General features: G+C 40.5%; 1 long non-coding RNA gene across 2 annotated transcripts; it reads right to left on the bottom strand.

Annotated features, from left to right (window-relative positions):
• Nucleotides 1–253: 253 nt before the first annotated feature.
• LOC120639051 lies at nucleotides 254–9,303 on the bottom strand. Of its 2 annotated transcripts, none has more exons than XR_005661198.1 (2): nucleotides 9,208–9,303; nucleotides 254–400 (listed from the first exon to the last, which is right to left on the bottom strand). It is a non-coding gene; the product is annotated as an uncharacterized LOC120639051 (long non-coding RNA). The 2 variants fall into 2 exon arrangements; XR_005661199.1 differs by lacking the exon at nucleotides 9,208–9,303 and adding an exon at nucleotides 5,855–5,935.
• Nucleotides 9,304–11,142: the final 1,839 nt, after the last annotated feature.

Here is an 11,142-nt window from a genome sequence, read left to right as displayed (position 1 = left end):
GTGTTGAGAATTCATAGGGTAGAGTTTTATAAAGGAGGTAGGCTTTTTTTGGGGGGGTCGCTGTTGAAGAGAGGGAGTACTGGAATACAGAGAATTCGAAGAGGGAGCGTGTTGAGAAAGGGGGATATGCTAGAAAGGGGTCAGAGGTGGGAGATTACCCTTCAGTCCTGCTTTACTATGATGTAGATGGGGAAATGGACAGCCTGAGAATCGTCAATATTGACTTGGCCATCAAATAATTTTAAACCAGAAATGAAATGTGTTTTATTTATTTTGATTTCTATTATAAACATCAATCACCATAGGCATCAAAATGCAGTTCTCTCTGCCCGTCTAAACAGGATTAGCAGTATCGAAACTTTTCTTTTAAATGCCTTTTATCATCAGCATTGTTGTTTGTCTGAAAAAAAGGAAATGAAAAAATTGTTTTTCCTTCAATCACTCACCCCACTGAATCTACACTTAATATAAATTTATAACTGCTGCTTTTACTATTATTTGATTCTCTCTAGACCGAGTAATAAACTATAGAGAGTAATTGATATATGTAACACGAAATAATTTCATTTTATGGAGGCATTGTAAGTGGTGTTTGTTTTTTTTTTTTTAAAAAAAGGAGACAACAATGTAGCACTGTTTAATTGCAAGATTCACTATCTCTCATTGGATTGTAAATAAATATTTCAGGCAAAGAAATAAAACCTTGATTGAAATATTATGGAGCCTTAAAAGTAGCCAAATGTTAGCTAGAGCTACTGAATATTCTGCTGCTTCTAAAGCATAATGAGAAACTGTCCTTTAATAAATGAAGTACAATGAAATATAAATTGCAGCACCAACCTAGTCCACCAAGGACTTGTAATTTTGAGACCCTGATACTTCTGATTAAAATACTGAAGGTGAGTGAACAAAAATAAGCAGGCCAGGGATAATTCTAGGTATTGGCTGTTCTTAGGCTCCAAAGAAATAAACACATAAAGGGAAGAACAAAAGAAGATTTTTTGGAAATGTGTCCTTTAAAAAAAAACTTATTTAAAAATATAAGAATAGTATTCCAGTACTGAGGCACAAAAATGGAATGAGAATTTTGCAAATGTACATACAAAAGTTGGCATTGATGGATTTAGATGAATTTAAAGTGTTACATATGCTTAGCAGACAAGAAAACCGTTCTTTTGTTAAAAAAAGAGGTATGCTTTTTATCATGATAATCAACAATATTGTTTGGATAACTCTTGGGTGCAGAATACTGTACTAGGAACTTGGAAGGAATACATCTCCTTATTGAATTGTACCCTCCAAGTGCTTAGTACAGTGCTCCACATACATGAGGAACTCAACAAACAATAAGTATACTGATTGAAGTATAAGACAAATGCTATATCTGAGAACCTTAAAGTCTAAAGGAGAAGGCAAGCTAACATACTGGTGAAAGTAAACACAGATAACAAACACAAGTGGATAAATACATTGATAACAAATTAACATTTATGTAAGAGTACTGCAATGACTGGAGGTGTGGGGGGGGGGGGGGATGACGATTCCGAAAGTGGAAGAATTAATTAGGAAAAGCTTCCTGGAGTAAGTGGCTAATATGGGCAGTATTCTGTCAAGATCAACAAGTGTTTTTCCTGCAATCTTGCTCTTTATTAAGAAAATAGTTGTTACCCTGTGGGATTCAAAACTGCTGAAAACTTTGGAGAAAAAACTGTTGATCATCAATAATTAGGCTGAGACAAATGCTTTGTGGGATGGGCATTAATTTGCCAAAACACCTTTTTTTTAAGATTTTAAAAGCTTCTAATGAGGCTGCTAGGGAATTGGAGCCGCAAGATATGAATTTATTCGTGACATATGTTTTTTGTAGATTTGAGTTATCTCCAGAAGGACTATTAAAGTATGTTCTTGAATGTGTCAAGCAAGTACTAAAGACATTAAAATCAGTACAAAAGAATGAGGAAGCCTGTTTAAAAGTCCAGGCCTACAGAATGAGTAATCTCTTGTACCTCCAATCATATAAGATGATGATAACAATGGCATTAGCCAGAAGCCAGAAGCTTCCAAAAAGTGGGCAATTTCAGATTTTTCACATCTGTATTGGATCCTTGGTGATAGCTAGCCCATATTGTGAATAATGCATTCATCTTCAGTGGTCCTTTGTGCTAAACTATTCCCCTCCCCATTATGATCAGAGGGCCATGCACAAAAATCAATTGATTAATTCCTTCCTGCCTCACATCTCAGTTGTTAATGACCTACTTTTCTCCTTCAAGCCTATTTGCCTTCAGGTTTACTAACCTATTTACTGCTTTCTGTCCTTTTCCATACCTGACTGGTATGCATTTCCTTCCTCTACTTCTTCTCCTCCAACTCTTGACTCTGATCGCTTACCATCCAGTTTGGGCCCTATTCACTTCAGTGACCACTTTCTCAAAGATCAATGACCCCCTTCTGGATTCCATCCTATTGCTCCTTGACCTCTCAGCTGCCTTGGACACTCTGGGCCACTTGGACACTAAAGGCTCTATTCTGGGTTCTCTTCTCTTATCAAACTTCACTCACTCCCTAGGGGAGCTCATCCATCCTCATGACTGCATCAGCCTCCTTGCTGACCTCTCTGCCTCTCCCAACTCTGGTCCATACTCTGCTCCCTGCATCACAGTTCTATAAAACTGTTCAATCCATGTTTCCCCACTCAAGAGCCTCCAGTGGTTGCCCATCCACCACCAGACCCAACCAAAATGCCTTACCATCAGTTTTCAAGCACTCCATCACCTTCTCCCCCTCCTACCTCACCTCTCTGATAATCTACTACAACCCAGCCCACACACTTTGCTCCTCTAAAACCAACTTACACACTGTAACTTAACCTCTATCTTGCCCCTGACCCCTCACACACATCCTGCCTCTAGCCTGAAACTCCCTTCCCCTTCTTATCCAACAGATGATCACTCTCCTCATTTTCAAAGTCTTATTCAAATTACATCTCTTCTAAGAGGTCTTCCCTACCTAGCCCTAATTTCCTCTTCTCCCACTACCTTCTGTGTAACCCTTGCACTTGGATTTGCACCCTTCATTCACCCTACCCTCAGCCTTACCACATAAGGCTCGCATACACATCAGTAATTCATTTATATTAATGTATGTCTTTCCCACTAGACAGTAAGCTCCTTGTGGACAGGGAATATGTTTCCCAATTCTGTTAAACTGTACTCTCCCAAGTGTTTAATATGATGCTCTGCTCACAGTGAGAGTTCTATAATAATAATGGTATTTGTAAAATGCTTACTATGTGCCAAGCACTGTTCTAAGTGCTGGAGTAGGTAAAAAGTAATCAGGTTGTCCCCCGTGGGGCTCACTCTTAATCCCCATTTTATAGATGAGGTAACTGAGGCACAGAGAAGTTAAGTGGCTTGCCCAAGGTCACACAGATGACAAGTGGCAGAGCCGGGATTAGCACCCACATCCTCTGACTTGTAAGCCCGTGCTCTTTCCACGAAGCCAAGCTGCTTCTTTATAAATACTATTGATTGATAGCTTCAACTACTACGACTATGTGGATAACTATAAAATCTACCTCACTTACCAGGACCTCTCTCTCCTCTTTGTTGTGCTGCATTTCTTCTTTTCTACAGGATATGTATATTTGACAGCTCAAGCTCAACATGCCCAAAACAGAACTCTTCAATCTTCCTAAATACTCTTCTCCACCTAATTTACCACTCGCAGTTGACAACACTACCATCCTCCTGGTCTCTCAAGTTCTTAACCTGGGCATTATCTTTAATTCCTCCCTGTCTTTCAATATTTTAACCCCATATTTGATCTGTCACTAAATCCTGCCAGTTCTAGAATCCATCCCTTCTTTCCCATCTAAACTCTTACCAACCTGATCCAGGGCACTTGTGTTCCTGAGTTCACTGTAACAGCCCTCTCCCTGTCTTCTTTGCTTTAAGCCTCTCCCCTCTTCAGTCTATACTTCATTCTTCTGCTCATAACATTTCTCTAAAACATCATTTTGCACATATCTCCCCATTCTTCAAAACCCCTCAATGGTTGTCCATTCCTCTCTGCATCCAGCAGAAACTTCTATCAGCTTTAAGGCACAGAATAAGCTATCTCCTAATTTACACCCCACTCAACTTCATTCTTCTCTATCTTATCAATTCACTGATTCCTTTCTCATCCCTTCTACCAGTGACCTCTAACTCAAATCTTCCCTCCTGCCTGGAACTACCTCCCCATTCATGTCTGACAGAACTCTGCTTTCCCCATATTTAAAACCTTTCTGAAAGCCCATCTCCAGTAGGATTTCATGATTAATCTCATAGCTGCATAACCTTTATCAGATCTGCTGAATCAGCTAACTTGGGTCCTCATACCACCGCTCTGTATTTTATTCTCTATTGCTTTTTCCTATCTGTAATTTATTTTTGATCCTCTCCCTCCAGCTAGATTGTAAACTCCTTGAGGGCCAAGATCCTTTCTATTAATTCTATTGTACTCTCCCCAGTACTTAATACTGTGCTCAGCATAAGATAAGGGCTCAATAAATACTATTTTGATTGATTGACAAAGACCTTGTTTGCTGGCATGATTCTGATGCAAATGTTGAATGATAAAACTACTATAGTGCTCTCAATGATTTCCCCCTCCAGAAAATCAATTGTACTCTCCCTTACCCAGTTTTCTGGGGCTTTTATGCTCCCAATCCTGAATCTCAAATCTTCCCCACTGTTTCTTCTGTTTCCCCATTCCCCCAAACCCTCCCTCTGTGATCTGCTTCTGTTCTTTCAATTCTTTCTTGCTGCATTTTTTATATCTACTACTGCTGTTGCTCCTGCAGTCACTGCAGCCACTAGACCACCATCATCAATTACACTTTCTTGACCTGAGGCTTCAGCTTCTGAGGTCATAAAGCCATGGAATCTGGGTCTGAACACAGGAGAGCGGAGGGGAGACCAGGTAAAAAATGGGTAAAGGAAGTTGTTTGCCTCAATGACCAACTCTTCTTGCTAAGACTGCCACCATCACCTACCCTCTTCGACTCCTGGTCTGGCCTGGCCTCTGCTCCTGACTTTGTGACCTAGAGGGTAAGGGTCAATGGCTGGGGTTCCTGCACAAAAGCAGGAGCAACAGAAGCAATATCCCCAAAATGTAGCTAGTGGGAGTCATGGGGGATGCAACGGAGAAGAGTGGCACCTGACCTTATGATACAGGCATTTGTTGTCAAAATCCAGAGCAAGGAGTTACTTTAAAAATGTCTGAAATGTCTTTCATAATAGCTTGAACTTAGCAAGGTAGAAGTATGCCTGTATGTATGTAATAAATCCTAAGGATAATTGCTGCTATGTAATTGTTAAAAATGATCTGATGCAGTGGGAAGGAATCAGAGAATTCCTCTTGAATAAAGCGAATTTTCAGGAGGGCTTCAAAGACAGGGAGATCTGTGGCCTGATGTATTTGAAGGAAGGCATCCAAAACAGGGATGAGACCCAGAGAGTCATAAGCAAGATACAATTAGAAAATTCACTTGGGTGGAGTGTAGAGTGTGAGCTGGGAAGAAGCAGTTGTAGGGAGCCAAATATTTATGAAGGGACGTATTTGGAAGCAAGATATTATAAAGAGTGACAATGCCTATTCCTATACCACTCCCAACCAATTTCTGAATTGTGATAAAATCACATGGCTTGAATGAATGCTTTATCTCATTTACCCTGTCCAGAAGTAGTTCCTCACCCAACATCCTACCATAACCCCTGTCGGTATTTACCTGATGGATAAAAGCAGAACCATATCAGAACACAAAACCCCAATTATTAAAACATCTATAATGGAATCCTCTGTGGCTTACCATTTGCTCTCAAAACGTTCTTAAAGCCTTCAAATCCAATGTTCTTCAGAAGCAGTGTTCATCTGCTTCAATACTTAATTAGCCTAAAATAAAGCAAAGCCCAGAATGCAAAGCAGATGTGCAAGTGTGCCTTGGGATTAGCGAACTGCAAAATCCAGCAATGTAGCCTCATATTTTTTTTTCAGGCCCCTGCCTATTCAGTAATCAAACTGAGGCATGTTTGGCAATCAGTATGGTTGCAGCCTGAGTGCCCCATAGGTTTAGAGGCAACTTGGTTCCTGTTACCTCCTATAGGTTATTCTGAGCCAGCATTCTGATGTTCACATCCTTTCTCTTGCTTTGGCAATTACTTCACTAGCACAGGGAGAGCCTGTTTCCACAAGAGACAAAATTATTGGGCAAATGGCATATATCTGCTCTTCCATTGGGTCAAAACAGCAACATGGGCATACGGAGGCAGCAAGCTCCTTTTCCAGTTCTTGGCATCTCATCTCTGAAGTAATTATTCTGTTTAGAAATTTGATATAGAACTATGTGGAATGTTCCAAAGGACTCCTTTACTGTTGTCAAAACCTTTACCCAGCCCCTAGCAAACGATTACAGGAAGCACATATAGCACAGTGGACTTGATTCTCTCCATAAACAAGAAGATGCCAGAAATGTACCCTCCTGGATGAAAAGAAAAAACTTCCCACATTCCCCAACATATTTTCTCCACTCACTGGCTAACTGCCACCAAAAGAGATCTGTCACTTGGCTTGAAGATTGGTGTAATCAAGCATTGGTAATGAAGATACCTCTGGAGAAGTATGTCCAGTGCTGCAGCCACACAAAGCAGGGTCTAAGCAAAACTATTCTGATCATAATAGGAGAAGGTAATCTGATAATTTTCAACCCTATATAACCATTCAAAATTCAGTTTAATTTGAGTCACTGTAGAAGCTGCACGTTCTATGGAAAGAACACAGGCCTGGGAGTCAGAGGAACTGGGTTATAATCCTGGCTCCACATCTTGCTCCTGAGTGACCTTGGACAAGTTACTTCACTTCTCTGTGCCTCACTTTCCTCACTCTTCCTCTTATTTAGACTGTGAGCCCCATGTGGGAAGGGACTGTGTCTTATATGATTTATATCTACCCCAGGGTTAGTAAATTGCTTGACACCATAGTGAGTGCTTAATACCAAAATAGTTACAAATGATACTTAGAGTATTCATCAGGTGACCAGCTTTGAACTAACAAATACAGGGAAGGAGTGCAGGATACAAAAAGATGACACTACCATCAAGAAGCATCCATTTTAAATTCAGATAGGGCAGTGCACGATTACATTTATTCATTCATTCATATATGAATACTTATTAGTGCCTACTGCGGACAAGAGAACTATAGAAGTCACTTGGGAGACATATTGTGATGGCCCATAGGCAACTTCAACCACTTTTTCCCACCCAGTGAAACAATTTAGAAAACCACTCTTAATAGATTGGCTATTGGAGGTGTCTCCAGAGTCCTAGTACTTCATATGAGAAGCAGCATGGCTTAGTGGAAAGAGCCTGGGCTTGGGAGTCAGAGGTCATGGGTTTTAATGCTGACTCTGCCACTTGTCAGCTGTGTGACCTTGGGCAAGTCACTTCACTTCTCTGTGGCTGAGTTACCTCATCTGTAAAATGGGAATTAAGACTGTAACCTCCACGTAGGACAACCTGATTACCTTGTATCCCCCCAGCACTTAGAACAGTGCTTAGCACATGATCAGCACTTAAAAAATACCATTATTATTATTATAATCTTTTTTCTGCTGAGGAAGGAGCTACTTTTAGAGGATCACACAAATGGATCCCCATTTGTGTCCCATACACTCTCTTCACACAGACTCTAGGGTTTATGGGTTACAACCCCTTTCATTTAGTTAAGGGATCAACATTAGCACTTGTATTTATGCAACAGCTGTCAACTCCCGCAATGTGGTATTTATTGAACACTTACTGGGTACGGAGCAGTGTAATAAATATCTTGTGGGGGTGGAGGATGTACAATATGACTGATTTGGTAGAAAGTTCCCTGCCCACAAGGAATTTGCAGTCTAGAAAGGGAAAATAGAGTTTACATAGTACCTGTCATATGCAGACAAGTATACTGAATGCTTGAAATCTATAATTGACAATAGATACAATCTGTCACAAGCCCCCAGTGTGTACCAACCAGGACCTTCCTAGACCAGGGGAGGCTTGGTGACACGTAATAAAGTCAAATCACACCTCTGATCAGCAAGGTAACTCTGGTAAATTTTTTACTTAATTTTACCAGCATGCAAGGGAGTGACACATACATACATACACTCACTCCACCAAGTAACCAATACCAGTCTGTGATCAAAGGAGCCCATTCTGCCAATGCTTCTTTCTGCTTCCAAGTGCTACTGTCTTGTACTGCTCCAGGTGCTTCCCTGTGTGCCTCCATGTTGCTTCTTTGTGTACCTCAGTGCCCTCAAAATGACCACCTTTTATCTGTCTTAGGTGTCACAGCTGGGGCTCTACAAAGCAGTCACTGATTGATCCAGGCCCATTACTGGGTAGAGAAGGGAGAGAAGGCCACACCTCCCTCCTTGCTCCATCCCCACAAGCCAGCAATCACTTGTCTCAGGTAGAGCCCATCAGTGCCTTTATGAGTCTCTTCCTTCTTGTTCGCACGATCACAAACAGTCACTAATAAGGCAGCTTGTTGCAGGCTCTCTCCCAATCCCTGCCCTCAAAAAGCTGTGCAGAAATGAGTGATTGTAATTATCTGACTAATTCTGAGTCTGAGATCACCACCTTTCCTATCCAAGCTGAAGGAGCTGGGTTCCCAATCTGAAGTGAGTTTCAGGAGACAAGCATTTACCTAGCTCCATCTTCCTCATTACTGTACAACACTTACCATGGTAAATATAATCTCTCTCACAGAAATACTCAGCCCTGAGAGTCCCATGCTGAAGCATAAGTTATTTGCTTCTGTGTTCTACTTATCCCTTCAAGATCTGAAGGGTAACTATAACCAGAGAAAAGTTCCAAGTGCTCTACTTGTCATCAAGCAAAGAAGCAATACAACTTGCTCACCTTCCCTCATTAATTCTTCTGGGAGACTGTTGAATTCAATTTCTCTACTCCATTATACCTTTAGCTTAAAAGATCATTATAGTGCCTAATGTGTCCATGATTACCACATAGTTTTCCTGTAATTTTTCCTCTCCCCCAGGGGTAAGAAAGAAAGGAAGTGGTTTCTGGAAGAATTTTTTTCACATCTCAGTTTAAAGTAATGACTTGCAGGGAAAATATACAATGTCAAGAGCAAGGGAAATAATATTCAACCTACCCAAACTTTGGCGCATTTGTTGTTTTCTGATGGGCTCCTCAGCCTCTGTCCCCTCCAGGATTTGGGTGGTTGTAAACAGGAGAAGCAGCTATCTTAAAAGCTGTAAGAGAACATAAATTTCAAATGGGCCCTTTTTGTTGTTTTGCTCAGATCCATGTTTATATCCAATATGTCTGTGAAGTGGAAAGCAATTCCCTCTGGAGAAAACAGTATGCAAACCATACTGAGAATTCAAAATATTTGTCAGAGCTCCAGGAACAATTTTCAGAGTACTTTCTACTTTAAGATCCCTTATTGATCATCAGTGTGTTATTCTCCGCAGCTTACCTGGGAAGCCGCTTTGTATTATCCCCATGTTACACAGAAGGATGCTGAAGCACAAGACAGAGACATAGGAAAGGCTACCCAGTAGGTCAGTCAGAGAATATAATTAGGACTACAGCTGTCTCTGTCCAACTCTTCAGCCTAATCCACCAGGCCTTTCTAGTGCTTATGTCCTTTTAATGTGCATCCAGCAGAACAAGAGTTCCAGAAATATTAGATATCTCAGAGCCCCAGCTCTCTAGTTAGACATATGCTTTGTCACTGGTTTCCTTGGAAGACTTGGTCAAGGTTGCCAGATGTCCGATACTCAAGGGATTGATTCTTATGCCTGGGTTCTAAGGACCTGGGTTCTAATCCCAGCTCTGCCACTTGTCTGCTGTATGACCTTGGGCAAGTCACTTAATTTCTCTGGGCCTCATTTACCTCAACAGCAAAATGAGGATTAAGAGTGTGAGCCCTATGTGGGACAGGGACTGTGTCCAACCCGATTAACTTGGCTCTACCCCAAAGCTTAGAAAAGTATTTGGGACATACTAAGTGCTTAACAAGTACCATAATAATAATTATTATTATTCCTTGCCATACCCTATTTTCCAGTAAAGGTCTGTCCTGAGGGGAATGCTAATTGTTTCATATTTGGATCACTTGAGCTCCATCTCCCTGCAGGAGAAAAATGCAGTTGAAATCAGCAGCCCATGTCTCACTTTCTAAAAAATAGAATCTGGAAACCTGAAATTAAAGATGGGTGAGTGCAGATAATTTAGGAGAAAGAATTACACCTCTGATTTCCAAGAGCTTCCTAAATTATTGAGTTCTCAGGCTCACTGTACCAAAGGATCTTCAGAAGTCTTTACCTTTAGCCTTTTTCTCTACTTTTCCTCCTTGGTGATTCAGGAAATCATTGATTATTAGACTTTTTTTAATAGAATAGTCATTTAATCCCATCAACCTTTTGTGTCTTCTGCAGTTGAGGATAAACTGAGATTACTTCTTGCTTGAAACAGTTTAAATAAAATTCCATTTTTGTTCTTATAAATTTTTAACTCTGTTCCAAAATGGAATGAGGAAATTCTTTAATTTTTCAAACATTTCATTTTTTGACTTTTGAAGAGTGACCAGAAGGTCTCTGTTAGATGCTTTTAAAAGTTCCATCTAATTTTTGGTGACAATCATCTGTTATTGTATCCTTTCCATACCTAATAGAAAAGTTGGTATAGTGAACAATTTTCATGAGTGCTAATGAAGTTAATTTCTTGCAATCATATTTATTGAGTACTTTATGCAGAGAGCACTGTGCAGAGCATTTAGAGGAGTACAATACAACAAATTTAGCAGACACATTTCCTGTCCGTAGCAAGCTTACATTCTAGAGGGCAGACAGACATTAATATGAAAATTACTGCAAAAAGCAATAATTTGCTCCAAGTTCTTCCCTTTCATTGTTGAGGATCATGTTGGAGTCTTCCATAGAAAACGCCAGATGTGAGTCAGCCCTGACTTCAGGTCTGAGAACCTGCATGATAAAATTAATTACCATGATAGCAGTTTCTGTCCTTGCCAGTCATGTTGCCTATGGGCACGGAGTCCAGCAAGTACATAGGCAGGCCTCAA

The sequence above is a fragment of the Ornithorhynchus anatinus genome, chromosome 2 (genome assembly GCF_004115215.2).
Source record: "Ornithorhynchus anatinus isolate Pmale09 chromosome 2, mOrnAna1.pri.v4, whole genome shotgun sequence".
NCBI classification, from domain to species: domain Eukaryota; kingdom Metazoa; phylum Chordata; class Mammalia; order Monotremata; family Ornithorhynchidae; genus Ornithorhynchus; species Ornithorhynchus anatinus.
This window is presented reverse-complemented; position numbering and strand designations above follow the sequence as displayed.